This window comes from Brachyhypopomus gauderio, unplaced genomic scaffold (genome assembly GCF_052324685.1).
Source record: "Brachyhypopomus gauderio isolate BG-103 unplaced genomic scaffold, BGAUD_0.2 sc139, whole genome shotgun sequence".
NCBI lineage: Eukaryota > Metazoa > Chordata > Actinopteri > Gymnotiformes > Hypopomidae > Brachyhypopomus > Brachyhypopomus gauderio.
The window spans coordinates 330,663-353,320 of NW_027506960.1; positions in this window are offsets into that span (position 1 = coordinate 330,663).

A 22,658-nucleotide genomic window follows, 5' to 3' on the forward strand; every position below is an offset into this window, starting at 1 on the left:
AGAGAGAGAGAGAGAGAGAGAGAAAGAGAAAGAGAAAGAAGAGAAGAGTTTCTTAGATACTTCTGTTTGTTTATGTGGTTGCGTGTTTTAAAGGAAACCTGTGGTCTGGGCCTGGTCCCCTCTGCCTGGTCCCCTCTACCTGGTCCCCTCTGCCTGGTCCCCTCTGCCCGGTCCCCTATGCCTGGTCCCCTCTGTCTGGTCCCCTATGCCTGGTCCCCTCTGTTTGATCCCCTCTGTCTGGTCCCCTCTGCCTGGTCCCCTCTGTCTGGTCCCCTATGCCTGGTCCCCTCTGTTTGATCCCCTCTGCCCGGTCCCCTCTGTTCATCTTAAGCACCTCCAAGCTCTCCCTCGCTGCAGTGTGCTCAGACTGGGCTCAACTGGACGCACCTCCTGAGCCTGGGAGAGAGGTGGCTGGGTGGTGATGACCGACAGTCCACCTGTGATAACAGAGAGACTGGGGGGCCTTTTGGGAGGTTGGTGGGTGGTGGTGGGGGGCAGAGCTGGACCTCAGTTTGCATCAATGACTCCCTGATAGGCCCGTGTCCTGGCACTGACAGACAGGCCTTCCCCTCTGACACTGCAGCCCAGCGGGCCCACGGGGCGCCACCCAAGTGGACAGATGGATAAATGGATGAGAAGATGGATGAGAAGATGGATGGGTAGACTGATGGCTGCACTGCGTAGATGGAGGAATGGTTCCATATAATTGAGAATTTTTGGGGAGTGCCTATGGAAATTTCCACAGATTTAAACTCCTTTTTTTAAAACTCCTATTTCACTGTGAAACCCTGTTAAGGAAAATAAACACATGCAGTAAAGTATTTTGTGTAAAGCAATGTTTGGGTCTTAGAGGAGAGTCTGGTTTTCATTACAGCTGTAGACCAGAACAGAGTGAAACAGCTGAATGAGCACACAGATTGGGGCAATGGCTGGACGGTGATGAAGCTTGCTCTCTCTCTCTCTCTCTCTCTCTCTCTCTCTCAGCTGAATAAGGACACTAATCACTGCACTGAGCTTGGTATTATCAGGACAACACAGGACTGCTCTTAGCCCTGGGCTGCCATGGTCCTCCTGTGTGTGTGTGTGTGTGTGTGTGTGTGTGTGTGTGTGTGTGTGTGTGTGTGTGTGTGTGTGTGTGTGTGTGTGTGTGTGTGTGTGTGCTTGTGCACATGCGCGTGTGTGTGTAGGCAGGGAAGCAGGCAGCCATGTGTGTGTATATGTTGGGTTGGGAGGGGGTGTCCCACAGGAGGGATGTGTTTCAGCACCTTGTCTTCCACTCTGTTACAGTGCTGACAGAACAGGAGGAGGAAAGCAGGAGGAGGGGCACTCTCTCACTCTACTCTCTCACTCCACTCTCTCACTCCACTCCTTTCTCACTCTACTCCTCACTCACTCCACTCTCTCACTCTACTCCTCTCTCACTCCACTCTCTCACTCTACTCCTCTCTCACTCTACTCTCTCACACCGCTCCTCCCTCACTCTACTCTCTCACTCCACTCCTCACTCACTCCACTCTCTCACTCCACTCTCTCACTCTACTCCTTTCTCACTCTACTCCTCACTCACTCCACTCTCTCACTCTACTCCTCTCTCACTCCACTCTCTCACTCTACTCCTCTCTCACTCCACTCTCTCACTCTACTCCTCTCTCACTCCACTCTCTCACTCTACTCCTCTCTCACTCTACTCTCTCACACCGCTCCTCCCTCACTCTACTCTCTCACTCCACTCCTCACTCACTCCACTCTCTCACTCCACTCTCTCACTCCACTCCTTTCTCACTCTACTCCTCACTCACTCCACTCTCTCACTCTACTCCTCTCTCACTCCACTCTCTCACTCTACTCCTCTCTCACTCCACTCTCTCTCTACTCCTCTCTCACTCTACTCTCTCACACCGCTCCTCCCTCACTCTACTCTCTCACTCCACTCCTCACTCACTCCACTCTCTCACTCCACTCTCTCACTCTACTCTCTCACTCCTCCTCTCTCACTCTACTCCTCACTCACTCCACTCTCTCACTCTACTCCTCTCTCACTCTACTCCTCACTCACTCCACTCTCTCACTCTACTCCTCTCTCACTCCACTCTCTCACTCTATTCCTCACTCACTCCACTCTCTCACTCTACTCCTCTCTCACTCCACTCTTTCACTCTACTCCTCTTTCACTCTACTCTCTACTCCCTCACTCCACTCTCTCACTCACTCCACTCTCTCACTCTACTCCTCACTCACTCCACTCTCACTCTACTCCTCTCTCTCCACTCTCTCACTCTACTCCTCTCTCACTCCTCTCTCTACTCCTCTTCTCCCTCACTCCACTCTCTCACTCTACTCCTCTCTCACTCCACTCTCTCACTCTACTCCTCACTCACTCCACTCTCTCACTCTACTCCTCTCTCACTCCACTCTCTCACTCTACTCCTCAATCACTCTACTCTCTCACTCTACTCCTCTCTCCCTCCACTCTCTACTCCTCTTCTCCTTCACTCCACTCTCTCACTCTTCTCCTCTCTCACTCCACTCTCTCACTCTACTCCTCAATCACTCTACTCTCTCACTCTACTCCTCTCTCCCTCCACTCTCTACTCCTCTTCTCCCTTACTCCACTCTCACTCTACTCCTCTCTCACTCCACTCTCTCACTCTACTCCTCACTCACTCCACTCTCTCACTCTACTCCTCTTCTCTCTCACTCCACTCTCTCTCTACTCCTCACTCACTCCACTCTCTCACTCTACTCCTCTTCTCTCTCACTCCACTCTCTCACTCTCCTCTGTCTTCTCTCTCACTCTGGCCACGCAGTAGACTAACCCCTCTCATTAGGTGTTGTTTCAGACCCAGCCTATGGAGTCTCCTGCGTTCACACATCTCTGTTGAATGTATCCAGTGTCATGGCACTACCTGTCTGGTAGTGAGCTGCCGACTCTGAACCACAGACACCGCTTGGTGCTGTTTGGCTGCTACGTTAAACCAGGTGCCCATAATGGTTTACCTGTCAGTTCTGTGTAAATTCTCAGGATGGGTCTCACTCACATGACATGATGATATGATCAGATTTGAAAGTCCAAAAACTGAAGTTGCCTGTCAACACCCTCAGATCTCACAGCTCAAAATCTGGGTCGGAACCTCATCCATTTATGTGCATGTGTGCATGATGTGCAATGAGCCTGATTCCACCAGGATTAGAGGTCTACACACTTCCGCAGGACTGCAGGTCTACATACAAGCCCAGGATTGCAGGTCTACAGGCACGCCCAGGATTTACTCACAAACCCTCCTTCCTATCAGTATCACATGTTACTAGAAGTGTTATACGCAACGTGCTGCATGTATTAAACATATGTGTATGTGTGTGTGTGTGTGTGTATGTGTGTGTGTATGTGTGTGTGTGTGTGTGTGTGTGTGTGTGTGTGTGTGTGTGTGTGTGTGTGTATGTGTGTGTGTGTGTGTGTGTGTGTGTGTGTCTGTGTAGGGGGCAGGTGGTGGGTCCCTCTCTAAGCCTTGCTGCTGTCAGCGCGTGGACTTACATAGTCTCTGAAGGGTATCGTTTTACACTGCAGCCACAGGTCTGTATTCTCCCTCAGCACCAACCCTGGAACTTCAATTTGCATTTCATTTGGTTGTAATCTCTTTACATTCTCCACGGTAAACACCAACCTGGCCTTGGGTGTCTCAGGCAGCTCTCCCACACCTCTGGGTCTCCTCCTAAGACCAGGACAGAGGCAGTGAGGAACAGGACTGGACTTTGAGTAGTTGCAGGATAATGCCCTGGGCCATGGACGTAATTTTGATTTCAAAAGTGGGGGGGACATAGATTCGTCGCTATTTAAATATTTGGTTTTAACCGTAAAAACTGGGGGGGGGGGGGGGGGGGGGGGGGGGGCGGCTTTTGAAAAAGTGGGGGGGACATGTCCCCCCCGTCCCCCCCCGTCCCCCCCAAAAATTACGTCCGTGCCCTGGGCTCCCAGTGAACAGGACGACTTCAGTGAACAACGCGTTGATTCTCCTGCACTGAAAACACATGCACGTTGAAAATTACAACTCTGAACCATTTACCAACAACTCTAAACCACTTAAGATGCTCCGAAAAAGGTCCAGACACGGAGCAGTTGTAAGGCCCAGCCTAGGACACATGATCTAGGCCGGTTTGTCGACGCCACGACCATGTCCCCTTTAAAATAATCATGTATAACGTTCTGCCGCATACGGCAAAGTCGGCAAAGTAACGACTGTTTTATTACCACTCATAAGACACGGAGAGTTCCTCGTAATTAAGAGTATTGGATTAATTAAAGTATTGGATGCCGTATTGGCTGTTTTACAGCGCTGTTCATGGACGACGAGGTCCCAGCTGGAACCTCTTCTCATCTCCTAAATATGCTGTCCGGAGATTAACAGGTTTTTAAAGCGAATCGTAAACATTTGGGACGTTAGTGGCAACGGTGAACTGGCCAACGTGCTGTTGGTTTATTCAAAGTGGAGTTCCCGTTCGGTTTTTCAAGAAAATAAATTTTAAACAACAATCAAAACCATAAAAATCGCACTTTACATAATGCAAAGTGCATTATGCAACAATGCATATTAGTAAAAACTAGAATTGCAGTCTCGGAATCGTTCCAATTTCGTTTTATAATAGCAATAATACAATAATTTCTATGGCGCCTTTCTTACACTCAAGCTTACATTATGGGACAGAGAAGAGGAAAACACTGCCTACATATTTTTATAGCTTTGCTGTCAAGAATTTTAGAGCTTTTACAGTTTTATTGTAGGTGATTTTTTTCTTTTACATTTTGGTGATTTGACCGGAGAAACAGTCTCAATAAATTCACAATTATTATTAGACAATTATTGCTTGGTAAAACATGAATTCGTTGCTTCGATGACTTTAGACCGCAGTGTCATATTTCGCTACTAGAAGAGCATGTCATTCATCAGTAAATATTTATTTTACAACAAAACAGAAGTGGATACAGTGATAGTGCTGTTAGGGCGCTGACCGCGGATCAGTTCTGTGGAGTTCTGGTGAAAAACAGTCCAACGAATGTGCAACTAAACTATTTGCTTTGGATGCTTTGAAATATTCTCGTTATTCCCTCAAAATTTTAGATGGTTAGTTATGGTCCAAAATCTTTGTTAGGGTTTATTTTGGAAAGAGAACATGATCTAATAATATTGGCCTCTTATATGATACTGTTATTCATGTTGGCCTGTTATATGAATTATTATTATTGTGCAAATTCGTTGTCATCTAATTAATGCTTCCGCAAAAACTAACGCTTTTTTTGGGTATCTTTTGAAAATTTACCGAGGTGAATTTAACTTCATAATATTAGAAACTGCCATTTTGTGATAATTTGTGCAAAAATAATTCGCCTGTTTAGACTTAATTAAATAATTCAACTAAAATTCATTGTGGACGTTATGAAATTATGGTAACTAACTATTGTAATACATAACAAATCTCGAGTCTTTCAAAAAGGTAAGAAATGCTGAAAATTATTACAATAATGGTTAACATACAAAATACACAGCGATTCACATTTTGTTCAACTTTTAAAATGATGATGAAAGGGACTCAGACCAAACCAAAGTGCTCCATTAAAAACGTTGAGGATTTAAGATCCCACCACACGAGTGTTCTCGGTCATGCAGCTATACAGACACCGTCAAGCTTACAGTCACCGACTTGCAAAGTAATAAAACAAGACTACATCAGTCTGTAAATCGCACCGCTTGTTTGGACTATCAAATAGCCTACACAAATACATAAATACAGGTTATATATATATATATATATATATATATATATATATATATATATATATATATATATATAAACTGTATAAACCGAAACATTTACACGTCCCTAAAAAGTTCTAGTAAATTCAGTAAATTGCGTTTTTGCAAGTAGTTAGGAATTTGGGCCTTAAGAGGTTTCCTTTGCCCGTGGCTCTGAAGTTCAAGGCTCAGGACATGTCAAGATTCCTGGGCATAGGTCGCCCCCTAGTGGACAGAATCCAGACCGGCTGGGAAAACGGTCATGTTAATCAGGGTTCCGTTTGCACAGAACGGACAGATAGAAACAATTAAGGGTAATGAGGGGAGCTAACCATCCGTCGGCGAGGTCTGGAGCGTGATGAATCAGAGCGAGGCCGTACAGTACGGATGAGTGGCACTCCAGTGCAGTACGCCAATGCAAATCAGATAAGTGATTAGACTTTAATGTGCCCTGAATGAGGATATCAGATATCACAGGCCCATCTCTCCACCATGGTGCACGTCCAGGACAGCCAGCCATTGGAAACCATCATCATTTCTACATAATCAGACTGTGTCAGGTTCTAAAACCAGAAACCACGACGGTGTAAGTGCGGCTGCAGTTGCTGTGGAGACCGAATACAATTTTTCAGTGCCATCTGGAAAAGATTGGAGCAGGAGGGGTTGATGGTTCTGCTGATGTGTGCTGGGGTTCTGCTGATGTGTGCTGGGGTTCTGCTGATGTGTGCTGGGGTTCTGCTGATGTGTGCCGGGGTTCTGCTGATGTGTGCCAGGGTTCTGCTGATGTGTGCCGGGGTTCTGCTGATGTGTGCTGGGGTTCTGCTGATGTGTGCTGGGGTTCTGCTGATGTGTGCCAGGGTTCTGCTGATGTGTGCTGGGGTTCTGCTGATGTGTGCCGGGGTTCTGCTGATGTGTGCCGGGGTTCTGCTGATGTGTGCTGGGGCTCCGTTATTGCATGAGTTTGTGAGTCTGAGGCTTGGTCCACAGACCAGGGGACTCTGGGAAGGCTGGACCTGAAACATATCTGGAACAATAATGGATTTACAAGACAGAGGCCTTCACAGTTTCACAACCCTCCATTTCCTAGATATTGAAACCAGACTAAGTGAGCTGTGTGGGGGTGAGCTGTGTGGGGGTGAGCTGTGTGGGGGTGAGCTGTGTGGGGCTGAGCTGTGTGGGGGTGAGCTGTGTGGGGCTGAGCTGTGTGGGGGTGAGCTGTGTGGGGGTGAGCTGTGTGGGGGTGAGCTGTTTGGGGCTGAGCTGTGTGGGGGTGAGGTGTGTGGGGGTGAGCTGTGTGGGGCTGAGCTGTGTGGGGGTGAGCTGTGTGGGGCTGAGCTGTGTGGGGCTGAGCTGTGTTGGGCTGAGCTGTGTGGTTGTGGGACCTGGACAGTGTTTTTCCCAGTGCAAGAAGACGAGGACAGTGACGGAGGGGTGGAGAAGTGTTGAGGCACGCACACACACACACACAGATCTGCAGAGGCAGCAAGAAGACAACAAGCGAAGAATCAAAGGACTCTGGGATGCCGAGACGCTAAAACCAGAACCAGAACCAGAGCTGGTGTGGAGTTCCTCATGGGTCTCTCCTGGGCACGGCTGCTGTCTGCCTCAGTGAACACCTGCCCTTTTCCATTCACTAGTCCCATCCCTCTTCCTCCCTCTCCTCATCACTAAACACTTGGCTCTCTAACTCACTTTGGTTGGCAAACCCACTAATACAGGCTGCTCCCTGTCAGCTCCGTGTCAGGTGTATGTCTTGATTACATGGGGGCGTGTGTGGGTGGAGGCGGTACCCCTGTAGGGAGCAGCTGCTGGCCAAAGTCCCAGAAAAGTTAGGAACTGACAACCCCCCCCCCCCCACACACACACACACACAGCCCACATCACTTTGGCATGCTGTCTGCTTCCCCTATTCGAGCCTCCTGGTGACAACCTGTCCATCACGCTGCTCTCTCCTCCTCTTCTCTCCTCCTCTTCTCTCTTTTGGCAGACCAGGTCGTATGATCTGAACACCCAAAGATATGTGTGATGTTTATTGTTTCATTTTGTTTAGCTGTTTAATCAAATATAACCTGCATGTGTTCGGATATGTTTTTTGGAGCTGGTCCCCCACTGGGTTACACTGCTGCTGAAGATGTTTGGCTCAGACAAGGCTGGTGGGCGGGGCTCGCCTAAGGTAAGGCTGGTGGGTGGGACTTGCCTAAGGTAAGGCTGGTGGGTGGGGCTTGCCTAAGGTGCGGCTGGTGGGTGGGACTTGCCTAAGGTAAGGCTGGTGGGTGGGGCTTGCCTAAGGTGAGGCTGGTGGGTGGGGCTTGCCTAAGGCGAGGCTGGTGGGTGGGACTTGCCTAAGGTAAGGCTGGTGGGTGGGGCTTGCCTAAGGCTAGGCTGGTGGGTGGGGCTTGCCTAAGGTAAGGCTGGTGGGTGGGGCTTGCCTAAGGTGAGGCTGGTGGGTGGGCCTTGCCTAAGGCAAGGCTGGTGGGTGGGACTTGCCTAAGGTAAAGCTGGTGGGTGGGGCTTGCCTAAGGTAAGGCTAGTGGGTGGGGCTTGCCTAAGGTGAGGCTGGTGGGTGGGGCTTGCCTAAGGCGAGGCTGGTGGGTGGGACTTGCCTAAGGCGAGGCTGGTGGGTGGGGCTTGCCTAAGGCGAGGCTGGTGGGTGGAGTTTGCCTCTGACCCTGAGTACTATTGACATGTCTGTTTATCCCCAAAGCCCTTTTGGTGCAGGAGTCTCTTACACAGGCAGCAGCATTCAACCACAGAAGTGATGTCACAGCTGCTTCTCCAGCTTAGAGATGCACAGCTAAATCAGAAACTCAGAACAGTCATACTGACTCAGGTATGAACTAAGATCACCCCATACATACAGCACACATCTGCCCAGACTCTATAGTCAAAACTACTGGTACAGTATTCTCTTCAGGGAGTGACCGAGGCAGAATGCAGTCACAAAACAAGCCTTTGAACCCTTCTCACGGCACGCTGATCTGTGTCCCACCAGAGAACACACAGCTCTGGTGACCGTACTTCTCCGCATTTACGGATCTTTGGCTTGTTCTGAAGGTGGAAGTGTTTAGTCAGGGAGTCAGTGTTCCTGGACAGGCACCGTTTGCTCTCCTCCGTGTACATATGTAGGCAATAAGGACCAAGAGGGGGTGGGGGTGGTGCCGGACGTGCTGACACAGAGCTGAGATCGCTGGGAGGAGATAAGTGAGTGATTGATGGAGGCTTCGTCCAAGCACCTGTTCCAGCTCAAAGATCTGATTCTTGCAGCCTATTCATGCTAGTAATGCGTCCTCAGAGAGAGCTCAGAACGGTGACAGCGTCTGACACTACTGTAAGAAGACCACCACGTCAAAACAGTCAGAGTAATTACCTAGAAAGTATGATGTCTATTTAGGGTCAGAATATGAAAATGTTTTTCTTCATGGTCCACTCTCCATTCTCTCTCTGGTCCCTCTCTCCCTCCCTCTCTCTCTGATCCCCCCTCTCTCTCTCTCCTTCTCTCTAGCTCTCTCTCTCTCTCTGTTCATCTGGTACTGATTTCTCTCTGTTCTCATCTCAGCCTCCACACACTGGACCTGTTCCATAGCCTCACTAAGACAACTTGAGCAAAGGAGAACAAAGAGAAGAAAGATGGAGAGAAAGAGTGGGAGTGGGGAGAGAGAACAGACAAGGGAGAGAAAGAGAGAGAGAGGGAGAGGAAGAAGGGAGTGAGAGAGGGGGGGGGAGGGAAAGCCGGGTGAAGAAGGAGAAGACCAGAGAGACACGGGGGAGCAGGAATGTAAGAGGAGACAGAGACACACAGAGAGATGGCGAGAGCTCGCGTTAATTAGGCCTCCTTTGCAAAGCCAAGAGGAAGCGTGGCTGCCAGCTCGCCTTTCCCCTGCGATCGCTCACGCGGGCCGGGCAGCGGCGCCCGGGGCTAGGCCCCTTCTCCCGGAGCTCCCACAGTGCCAGGTGCCACGTCCAATATCCCCAATTTCTCTTCAGTGCTTTTGGAGTCCTGTGTCCTGGGGGTTTGGGAGGGGGTCCGACACTAACCGCCCTCTCCCCTCCTGTCTGAACGAGCCAAGATTAGACGTAGGTCTTGAGTTACGTGTTGACTTGTTAATTTGAGTTCCTTTCAAAGAGATGCGGGAAAGAGGCTGGAGGGAATGTCTGAACACTTCTTCATATTTTGAAGTCTGTGAGTGTGCGAGTGTGTGTGAGCGTGTGTGCGTGAGCATGTGAGTGTGAGTGTGGGAGTCTGTGAGCATGTGAGTGAGTGTGAGTGCATTAGTGTGTATACGAGTGCATTGGAGTGAGTGTGTGAGTGTATTTAGTGTGTGAGTGTATATATGAGTGCATCAATATCAGTGTGTGTGAGCGCAGTAGTGTGTGTGTGTATATGAGTGCATTAGAGTCAGTGTGTGTGTGTTTAGTGTGTGAGTGTATATAAATGCTCCCAAACTTATCCCACATATTCGTATCAGTGCACTGGTGCACTAAAAAGCATGCAGACAGACAGAGGCAGATGTGCACATGCCAGTGTGCAGACAGACAGATGTGTGTGCCACTCCGTCCCTCGGTGTTAGCGGGGAGGTTTTTGCCTGATTGCTCGTGTGATGGGTAACCCGACCGTCCAGTCTGCAGCACCTACGTAGTCTGTGCAATCTGTGGCACAGATGTGTGCTTGAGTTACAGAGCCTCTGTGAGCGGTGTTCACATTTTTATCTTGGAGCATAAAAAAAAACACAGATAAAAGCAGGATCTTGCTTTAGGAGGCCGAGCTGACAGGTTTGTGAGGCTGGTCGTAAAGCGCTCAGAAGTAGCCCGAGGATGAAGGGGTGAGGGTGACGGGCCCAACACCTCTGAACACTCACATGCAGATGTGTGTGGACTGGAGCAGGCCAACACTGAGGCAATAAAGACAAGAATACTTCCAGAGCCCTGGCACAGGAGTGCGCCTGCCGTCTAGGTGCCCGCCATCTGGGTGCCTGTGATCTGGGTGCCCCGCCGTCTGGGTGCCTGTGATCTGGGTGCCCACCGTCTGGGTGTGTGCGGTCCGGGTGTATGTGGCCTGGGCGTATGTGGCCTGGGCGTATGGTTGAGACGTTGGACAGTTGTTTGGTCATCTGTGCCATAGTGAGGAACTTGGGATTTTCTCTGGCTCTTAAGTGTTCAGTGTGGGTGCAAAAGCTTTGCACTGTTGTGTTTGAAAGGAAAATGAGGAAACACACACATGCACACACATGCACACACACACACACACACATACATACACACACATGCCACGCACACACACACACCGTGCGTGCGCACACACACACACACACACACACATACACACACACATACACACACACACACACACACACACACACACACCTGTCAGCCGAGCGGATTGATCTGTATGTGTGAGAAGAGACATCATTGGTTCCCCCAGGGCGAGTGGACCCTGGTTTTCCTCCAGGCACTGTAGTGGAGCAGAGGCCAGGTTACGCAGGGGACGCAGGGGACCCAGGGGACACAGGGGCCAGGGGACGCAGGGGACCCAGGGGCCAGGGGACACAGGGGCCAGGGGACGCAGCATGGCCGCCTGAGTGTTGGCAGGGTGGGAAAACACCTCCCTCAGTGCCCCTGGCTCACTGCTCAGATGGAGCTCAGTCATGTTACACCTGGAGCTACATTAGACACAGGTCTGCCTCATGAAATGTCCACTGAGCTAAAATTGCAAAGCAAACATACAAGAGAATTTTAACCTGTTAAACTAAATAATGAAATACTCACATAACAATATTCTAGTTATTATTCTGTAACTTAAGACATTATTTGGTAAATACAATGAATCAGTTGTTACACTGAAACTAACATGACCGTAATGTGATATTAGGTAAATGAATGTCATTAGGAGTGGACACTGGCCTCACCAGAGGCTTCATGATGAGTTAGTGAAGTTAAGATGGTTTCTTTTAAAAGTACTGTTGAAACTGTGAGAAGCTTTGAGAGATGAGAAGTGTTTAGGAGCTCTCGAAACACTGTCAGATACACTGTAGTCTACACTAATAAACATGTTTCCTCATCACTGACATATAGGTCTCTGTCAGCCTGCAACACACACACACACACACACACACACGAAAGGTTAAGATGACCATTTCAGCTCCTGCACATGGACATTCTTCCAACCTGTGGATCAGGTGTGAATGTTGGGTACAACTGTGCTGTAGCACCAAGTCCAGCTGTATCCACGCTGCGGGTCAGACCTCTAGTTCCGCAGTCCCGCAGTCCCGCAGTCCCGCTGCCATCCACCTCGTGTGAGAGGCAGACACAGGAAATCTGAAGGCCAGGAAGGTGAATGGGAGTGATGGAGAGGACCAGAGCAAAGGTGTGTTACTTCCTCTCATAAATACCAGATCAACGACAGCTTCTCTCCCTCCTGCTGCCAGTCACTCCTCCAGCGGGCAGGTCTGGACAACACATGATCTCCCCTCCCCTCTCCTCCCCTCTCTTCTCCTCTCCTCTCTCTTCCTCACCCCTCCCCTCACACTGCAGTCCAGAGTGTGAAATAGTTCAATAAGACCAGAGTTGGCTCTGAAAGATGAAAGCTGATGTTAACTCTGTTCCATTTCCCAGAAGGCTTTAAAAAGACTTAATGGGTCTACACAAGATTCCAAAAGATCCTCTTTAACCAAAACAACTCAGTCATAATCAGCTCATCCCAGGCCTGTGTGTGAGCATGTGTGTGTGTGTGTGTAAGTTCTAGACCTCTCTCCTTGTTCATGCTGCATCGTAGAAGCAGACAAGAAGAACATGTGAGAAGGTAACACTGACCTGGGCAGATAAGTGAATGCAGCCTTGAAAATGTCTGAATCCCAGATCATCAGGCCCAGGAAAGCTGATCTAGTTCTCATTACAACACTGCACACATCTTTGTTGTAGAGACCTCGTAACAAGAAACAGGTGTGTAGTGTGTAATGTGGAGCACTGTCACATTCAAACATGCAGACAAAAAGAGTGGTTCTGAACAATTCTGAGTGAGTCTGAATGATTCTGTAGGCACTGATTCAATGGGTCTGAATGATTCCTATTGCCATATTACCTGGCTGATGTTCAGTGGGTATATTCTTATATGTGGGTGTATTTGTATTCTTAAATGTGTATGTGGGTAGTCTTACATGTGTATGTAGATTAACATTTTTGTGTGTTTTTACACTGTAGATGTCTCATTCTGTACTAATTTCTCACTCTCTGTAGTCATCTCACTCTCTATGGTCATCTCACTCTATGTAGTCGTCTCACTCTGTAGTTGTCTCACTCTCTGCTGTGCTTCAGTCATGGTGCTCTGCTCAGTATCATCTGTTCTGCATCAATAAACAGAAAGGTTCAATAAAAACGCTGAACTGTCTCTGCTTGGAACAACACACATACAGACACATATATAGAGAGACACATATATAAAGTGACACGTACAAAGAGACATATAGAGACACATAGATACATATATAGACACATATAGAGACACATATGTAGCGAGACCTATATACAGAAAGATACTTATACAGAGACACATGCAGATACACATATAGAATGACACATACAAAGACACATATATAAAGAGACACACATACTGCATTTAGAGACACATATACAGAGGCACATATAGAGATACATACACAGAGAGACACATATAGTGATATATAGATATATAGACATATATAGAGAAACACATACAGAGATACACATATATAGATATCTAAAAGCTTGCCCCGTGGTATACCGACCAAACTCGAAACCGGAGGCGTAGCGCAAAATTCTGGGGCCCCACCGCAAGGAGGCAATGAGGAGGCCCGTGCGTGAGCTAAAATCTCGCGAGCGACCGTAGCGCGCGACCCTGCGCGAGCGGTAGGAGTTTATACTTTCGCGAGCGTCGCGAGCGTCACTGCAGTGTAAATATGGCTTTGCAGTGTTGTCCGAAACCATACGTTAAGAAATACGAGCCTCTTGAAATTCCAGGACGAAACATGAGAGAACGTGAAGACGTTAAGATTGGGCGTTTTGAAAATAAACAACCATTGAATAATTTGATAAAAAGCGAATAATTTCGAGTATATGTATAAATATTTAACTAAGTTTAACGTGCTGGGAAATATTGAAATGGACCTTGAAAGTGATGTACAAATGCTTTAATTCCACCTTGTTAAGGTGTATGAACCCTGCAAACATGACTTTGTTCATCGCGCTGAAGCGCGGCCTGGTTTATTCACCGTATTTCGCCACGCCCACTTTCAAGTGTGTGTTTCTTCCGCCTTTGTGTTAGAACTTCCGGTCAGCTATTTTTGCATTAGTGTACACTACTACATTTTAATGATTTTTTTCATAAAATAGGCATTCTTGTCTATTTACTTCTTTACTTAATTACTTTAAATTACAAAATGAATGCAAGGAAAAGATGTGGCCACTGATTATAAAAGTTACTTATCTGATAGCCGCGTTTGCTTCATCGGAGCTTCATAACCGAGAGCAGACGCATGGACGTTTGGGTGGATGTTTTAAATTTAGCGCCTTCAGCCTTAGACGCAGGTCCTCTTCTTTGGAAGGCGGTGGATATAAGTTATAAGGTGCCCCACAACACTCAGATCTTTTCGAGCTGTGTTCGTAACACTGTTGGTCAAGCACTGCTACATCTTCGTGCTGCGCGGTTTGTTTACAAGCCCAGCGAGCCGCTAATACTTTTTAAACCGGCGTAGTGGAAAACTGGAGACTAGCGGTATGAAGTGTCTGTGCTATTGTGATTGGAGTCTCGGTGAGACGCGGTTCTTCTGTCACACGGTTGGAATAAACCACATACGAGGTGCAGCAAAGGCACCGCACACGACTGAGGGAGGTTTAAAAACTACTGACACTGTCTGTTATTTTCTTCCTAAAAGTGAGCGCAGGTCAGTGGCGTTGTAACGAGTGTTGATAACGGAGTTTATCCACTTTTTACCTAGAAAAAAACAGTTGCGTACATAACAGAGCTCGTAGTGTGCTCCAAACGTGACAAAGTCCTGAAGCACATCACGCCTTATGTTTATATCGAAGTTTGTGTTCGTTTTTTTACTTAATACTTAATTTGTGTCCATTTTATATCCCCCCCGCTAATAATTTACACTCGCCACCCCTCTTGGTCTCTGATGGGTTGGCCACCTCTGCTCTAACTGAACATATTATGCTAGTCATTTTGTGTTTGTTGTCGTTTTGCTTGTAATCGTTATCAGCGTATCCGTAGCACCGGAAGTTCCAACACAAAGTCAACCAAGATGGCCCTGCCCAGCGTTGTCGACCGTAGCGCGCGGCTCCGCCCACCTCGCGCGACCCTGCGCGAGCGGTGTAGGCGTTTATACTTTCGCGAACGTCGCGAGCGTCGCTGCAGTGTTCTCCGAAACGATAGGTGGCGATAGGTGGCAGTGGAGAATAAAAAACCCCTGCAAAACCGGTGAAAGAACATTTTTACCTGACCAGAGACCGTATATATACACCAGGCATCAAACATAAATATAGCTTTGCAGTCTTGTCCGAAACGATATGTTAACAAATACGAGCCTCTTGTAATTCCAGGACGAAACATGAGAGAACGTGAAGACGTCTGGGCGTTTTGAAAATAAACAACCATTAAATAATGTGATAAAAAACCGAATTATTTCGATTCATTTCGAGTATATGTATAAATATTTAACTTAATTAAGTTTAACGTGCTGGGAAATATTGAAATGGACCTTTAAAGTGACGTACAAGTGCTTTAATTCCACCTTATAAAGGTGTATGAACCCGGCAAACATGACTTTGTCCGTCGCGTTGAAGCGCGGCGCGCGTGCGAAGTTACAAAATTCGAGAGGTGCACGACCTCGCGCCGCGACGGCGGAGCCACAGCGATTACGTCATTTTCGCCGCGCGGACCCTCGCGCCGCTCGCGGCGCGTCAAGTATAAACCAGGCTTAAACCAGGCTTTACAAAATTCGAGAGGTGCACGACCTCGCGAATCGACAGCGCGCGAGGCCCTCGCGCATGAGCGGAGCCACAGCGATTACGTCATTTTCGCCGCGCAGACCCTCAAGTATAAACCAGGCTTAAGCGTGGGGGAAAACATTAACATCACCCAAGAGGATGACTAAACAACAAACTCGTCCTAAGGCGGGGCCCACCTGTGTTTGGGGCCCCCCCGCAGTGCGTGCCTTGCGTGCCCCTCCCCTACGCCAGTGCTCGAAACTTAAAACAAATAGCACGTAAATTAGAGCAGAAATGGCGACCTACTAAGCTGGAAGCATTCCACTGTGCCTGGAAGAATAGCAAAAGGGCACTCACTAAATCACGCACAGCATACCTAGTCTCATTTCTCATTGATTGAGAATAAAAAAACAATCCTAGATTACTTTTTAGTAGGGGTGTATTCAACTAAGGATTTTCATAGTTGAATCTGATTCGTCAGCTTTTCCCTTTAGTCGACTCATAGTCGAATCAGGTTTTTTATTTTATTTATTTTATTTAGAGCGCCTTAAACGGCATCACGTTCTCATTCAGGACTTTTTTCCTCTTCAAAGTAAAAACCTAAAACACTCAGATAAATGAATGGTAGGTTGGCTTTATTCAGCTTTTATTTATTTACTTATTTATTTTTTTATTGTCACGTTGTGGGGGGGGGCCCCTACCGGTTGCCCCCGGTTACAGCGGCAGCGGTCCTGTTTTTGGTCACGTGATGTTCGTCCCTCAGGTGGGCGGGACCTGTGATCCGTCTCACCTGAGGGTCGTTTGTTCGTCTATATATGTCTTGTCTTTGTACCAGTTGACTGCTGGTTATTATTTCCTTCATTTGGAACAATGCACGGGTTTTTGGTTTGCACACTTTCTATTAAACCATCCTCTTTCCCTGAGACTTGGCGTGATCGCTTCCTTTTTGAGTTGCTCACCCTGCCCGTCACAGAATAACCAGCCACCTTCGGAAGCCGCCAGTCTCCTTTGCTTTCTCCTTCGTTCGTGGTCATGTCTCGTGGTAAGTGTTTGTCTATACGTGCTGTGTGTTTGTCGTGTATTGTCTGAGAGAGTGTTGAGTCTGTCCCCACTCATCCCGCCGTGTTTAAATGTTGTTTGTGTTTAAACCCGTAAAATTACACGGCGGTGACTAGAGCTGGGGACCGGTAGACTCCGGTCTCCTCATGCCAAGAAGGGGTCCCTTCCCCCCTGTGTAAAAGGGGGGTCAGTGGTCGGAGCAGTGCGCGTTTTGTGTTATGTGTTGTCTGTGTGCGTGTGTGTGTGATGTGTTGCAGGTCGCTCCTGGTGGTGGACTGCGGTACTCCCGGACCCAGTGGGGTCTCCAGGAGGAGACCCTCTCCTTCGAGCTCAGGGTGACCAGCGTGTCCCTGTTGCGGATTGCCAGGGCCCTGATCTCTGGCGCTCCTGGGTTGGGTGGAGGAGTCCACCTTGAGATGAGGGGCCCCGGGGAGGGGTTCACTCCCCAGGAGTCTGAGGTGACCCCTAGCGAAAAGGGCAGGGGTCAGCTCTGAGCGAGGAGGTAGGTTCGGGAGGTGGTTGGTGGAAGCCGTGGCCGCACCCCAGTGTGGCGGCCTGCACACATCCACACCTGTGACGTGTGTTGGGCCATGTGCTCCCGGTCCGCACACAGCGGTGGGGCTTAAGCGGCCTAAGGCCGGTTAGGGCGCGAGGGCCCTGTGACCGACCGGGGCGTGGTTATCGTCTTGTTGTCGGTCCAGGGTCCCGCCCAGGAGGCAAGCTAACCTGTATGTGTTTTATGTTTTCAGCTCCAGGACTGCAGGGAACGGGTCCCTGCCTTGTCTGCGTCCTGTGACGAGGAGCTTATGTGTTTTGTGTTTTGTGTTTCAGCTCAGGACGGCAGGGAACGGGTCCCTGTCTTGTCCCCGCCCTCCCGCCCCTTTGTTGTGTTTTGTGTGCTGCCGCTGGAAGCCGCACATCCGGAGGGGAGTGCGGCTTTGGTGGGGGGGTCTGTCACGTTGTGGGGGGGCCCCCTACCGGTCGCCCCCGGTTACAGCGGCAGCGGTCCTGTTTTTGGTCACGTGATGTTCGTCCCTCAGGTGGGCGGGACCTGTGATCCGTCTCACCTGAGGGTCGTTTGTTCGTCTATATATGTCTTGTCTTTGTACCAGTTGACTGCTGGTTATTATTTCCTTCATTTGGAACAATGCACGGGTTTTTGGTTTGCACACTTTCTATTAAACCATCCTCTTTCCCTGAGACTTGGCGTGATCGCTTCCTTTTTGAGTTGCTCACCCTGCCCGTCACATTTATGAAACGTTAGAGAACATTAACCGTCAGTGCACATTGCGCATATCGAACTGTCAGACAGGCACTGTGCAAAATGTCAAAAATATTTTAAATAAAATATACCTGCCTGAAAATATAAAATAATTGCAACACAACAGCAAAAAAATACAAGGAAAGGTTCAAGTAACGGGGTTTAAAAGCAAACTACAACAAAAAATGTTTATAGGCCTACTTGCCGAGAAGCACCGCGATGAGCCGACATGACTGAAACGACTAACGTTTTTTTCGCCTTACGTGTTTTAAATGGTATGCCATGTTGGTTGTTGTCGTGCGAAATGAAAGACGTTGATGACATAACTTGCACTTTACTTTGTATGATTCATCTTTATGTTTTTCAAAACTTGAAGTTTTTTAGTAGCCATTATAATCTCGGCAGATGCCGATTCTGTAGCGTGTTCAGCTCCGCTCGTTTGGATTGTGCAACAGCAGGGTGTGATTTATTAATGTGTAGTAAGGAAGATGCCTATTGTTAATGCGCAAACATCATTTAAAAATATTTATTAACAGAAATTAGGTTGGTTTTATTTGACAAAAGGCTATATATATATATATATATATATATATATATATATATATATATATATATATATATATATATATATATATATATATATATATAACAAATACAAAGACATTTCATGTAACAACTAATGCTTAGCTGCATCCTTGGGCACCCCCATGCAGTTAGAATGGTCGACTAGGGGATATAGTCGACTATAGTCGAATCAGCGACTATTGCAGGTCACCCCTACTTTTTAGTACTATTTCTAAACAAAAAAATCAATCAGGTGCTGAACCTCAGATTTCAGATTCCAGGAAACCTAACTAGTAATGTCTTTATGGATTTCTTTGATAATAAAATAGAGTATATTAGACAAAATATAAAAACGTTATAGGTAATCCAACTGGTATGTCATCTGGTTTGGTCAATATTGAACAAAATTTTGCATTGGGAGAAACACTTGAAGCTTTTCATTCACTCCCACTCCCATCTTGATCCAACTGTACTATCTAATTATAGACCCAATAGAAAAAGCTGTAGCCCAGCAATTATGCTTATATTTGCATAGGAATCACATATTTGAAAAGTACCAATCTGGACTGTATCTCTACTAGTGCTTTTGGATCTTCGACATAATAGATCACAGGATCTTGCTAGAACAGTTAGAACGCTGGGTTGGAATCTCAGGCACAGTCCTTTCATGGTTTAATTCTTACTTAACTAATCGCTGTCAGTTTGTAGTGCTCAGTAATATTCCATCCAAATGCACAAAAGTTAAATATGGAATTCCGCAAGGCTCCATCTTAGGACCATCTTAGGATTATTTACATTATATACTGTATGCTACCATTGGGCATAGTTATAAACAAACATGGTGCCAACTTTCACTGCTATGCATTTGACATTCAACTTTACATATCAGCCAAACCTGATGACAAACTCAGTTTAGGCCTGAGTAAGAGATGATAAATGTTGTATGTCGCTAAACTTCCCCCAACGTAATGGTGACATGGAAGTTTTTTTGGCTCAAAGGCCACAAGACAGAAAATACCAGATCTAATGCTAAATCTCACAGACTACACCATTACACCTGGCTCAGTACTTGATTCTGACCTATCATTTGATACATACATAGATACTACTAGGATAGCTTTTCTACATCTCCGTAACATTGCCAAGCTAAGAAATGCATTATCACAGCATGATGCAGAAAAATTGGTACATGCCTTTGTTAGCTCCAGATTAGACTACTGTAACTCACTACTGTCAGGATGCTCATAGAAGAATCTAAATAAACTTCAAATAGTTCAAAATGCCGCAGCCAGAGTTCTGACTAAAACTAAAAAATTTGATCATATCAGGCCAGTCCTATCAGCCTTGCATTGGCTCCCAGTTAAATTCCGTATAGATTAAAAAATTCTTCTACTGACTTATAAAGCACTGCACAGGCTTGCTCCTGATTACCTCCAAGAACATATCTCCTATTATGAACTCCCACAGTGTGCTGGCCTTTTATTAGTTCCAACAATTAATAAGGTAACAGCAGGGGGGGGGGGGCTTTTCTTATAAGGCCCCCCAGCTTTTTTCTTATAAGGCCCCCCAGCTATGGAATAACCTTCCAGAATGGTTCCAGAAAGATTGACACAGTCTCAATCTTTAAGTCTAGGTTGAAAACTGTAAGGATTGCCACCTGATCACCACGCCCCCTTTTTGTCATATTTAAACACCTTCCCACCACTTCCTAGTCACAAAGTATTGCTGTTCCCATGCAGCATACCGAGCGTTTCCATTGCCTGTTCGATCTCTTGTGTTCTGACCCTTGCTTACTCCCCAGACCTCACCTCCTGCCTAGCCCTCCTGTACCTCCTGGATTCTGCTCTCCCGTTATGACCCTGGACTGTCCCGACCACCCCAAGAAAACGCTATTGCTATTACTCCTAGAGCTAGTGATTCATGTGCCGTTTTCTGTACACATGATTCATTTAAATAAAAGCGGTATACTTCCGCAGTTGGATCCCTCTCTGTGTGGTCAATACATTACAAAAAACTACTTATTTAGTTTAGTGTTTGGTAATTAATGTGCCCCCTTAGATGAAGGTTAGATCCAGGGGATCATGGGGCACGGGTGCTGTCATCCTGTCACTGCACATGATCACTCAAGTTTGTTGACGGTGTAGTGGATGGATGCCAATGTCTCAGAATGCTCCCAAGTCTGTGGTACCTTCTGGTTCTGCCTTTTAGCTAGGCTGTAATAATTTAATATAATAATTTAAATATTTTTCCATATGGCTGCCTTCTTACCAGAGAAATACTGAGGAGAGACGAGCATTTCCCAAGATCCATCCTGGGCCAGCCACCTTCTGCCTAACCAGCTATGATGAAGGATCCACCCACTGCCCTGACTACCCAGTTGTGGATGAAGGATAAACCCACTGCCCTGGACCCTCTCACAACCTCAAATTCTCCCCTGCTATGAGTACTATTACCAACCATCAAGACGTTTAGCACTGAATAGGAATTACATAGAGAACACGTGTATAAATACACACCAAGATGAGATTTATTTATCCTTCCCATCTGTTCTTTGTTTTTCAATCTCTTTAATTGTTGTTATGGTTACCGGTATAGGCCAGAGGAGGATGGGTTCCCCCCGAGACTTGGTTCCTCTCAAGGTTTCGTCCTCATGCCCTTAGGGAGTTTTTCCTTGCCACTGTCGCCCTTGGCTTGCTCACTAGGGGCTTGGACTCAGACACTTGTAAAGCTGCTTTTGTGACAACAACTGTTGTAAAAAGTGTTTTATAAATACATTTTGATTTATTAATTGATAGAGAGACATATATAGAGAGATACACATATACAGAGATACATGTATACAGAGAGACACATATATCCTATATATAATATATCCTCTTGTGGCAATGGCACATCCAACCACGGCATCGACACAGCCACTGACAAACCAGACCATCTGATAGGTGCTTGTATGGAATTGTCTTTGGTAGAAGTATGCAACCAAGATATAAAATATAGATTGAGTATGTGAACATCAATTTAGACATCCATCGATTTAAACAGACATGCATAGCTCATGTGCCAGTGAGTAGCATGTGGCTCCGGCAGGCTAATCTTTAGCAGCATAACTAAAGGGAGTGGTCTGGAAGTAACTACAGTTATGAGGGCTCACTGAGACATTGCTTTCCACGCAAGTCATTGTCACAACTAGAGTGATCATATGACATGGCTGGATGACAGCATTAATGTCTCAGATTACCAGAAGACTCAATGACTGGGGGCCTCAGAGTGCGACACCTGCACATGTAGAAAGTTAACTGAAGGCTAGATGAGTCTTAAGTCTAGATTTAAAGATTGGAACTGTGTAAGAATCTCGGATTGGAGCTGGAAGGCTATTCTGTAACCTAGGGGCTTTAAAGGAGAAAGCTCTGCCTCCGGCTGTAGTCTGACTAATTTTTGGAACTAAGAGAAATCCTGCATTTTGGTGTTATAGTATGCAATGAGTTCATTCAGATATTGTGGAGCAAGACCATTTAATGCCTTATAGGTCAACAGAAGAATTCGATATTTAACCGGAAGACACATACAGAGACACATATGTAGAGAGACATATATACAGAGAGGCACATTTACATGGGACTACAGTGGAGGTTTTTAGACATCTAGCAGCAGCCTGCGCTTGAGACAGGTTGAAGATTTTAGTGAAAATCCCAGCCAGTTGGTCTCTCAACACCTGTCCAGAGATGCCATCAGGGCTGGTTGCCTCAGTATGCACCACACCGCAAGCTCCCCCACCATGAGGGTGGAGTTGCTCCCGGTCACTGGTGGTGGTGACGTGGCTACTGTTGGTGACTCAGTGAGCAAAGAAGAGATTACGCTCTTCTGTCAACACTACATCTCCCTCAGCAGCTCTAAATCCACCTGTACAACAAGCCTTTAGAAACAGGAACAAGGATATAGGACCCTTCCCCAGCAGGGAGGTCAGGGAAGAGGTCACAGATAAGTCAGGGAAGAGGTCACGAATCAGCCCAAATCAGTATAAGTAAGTG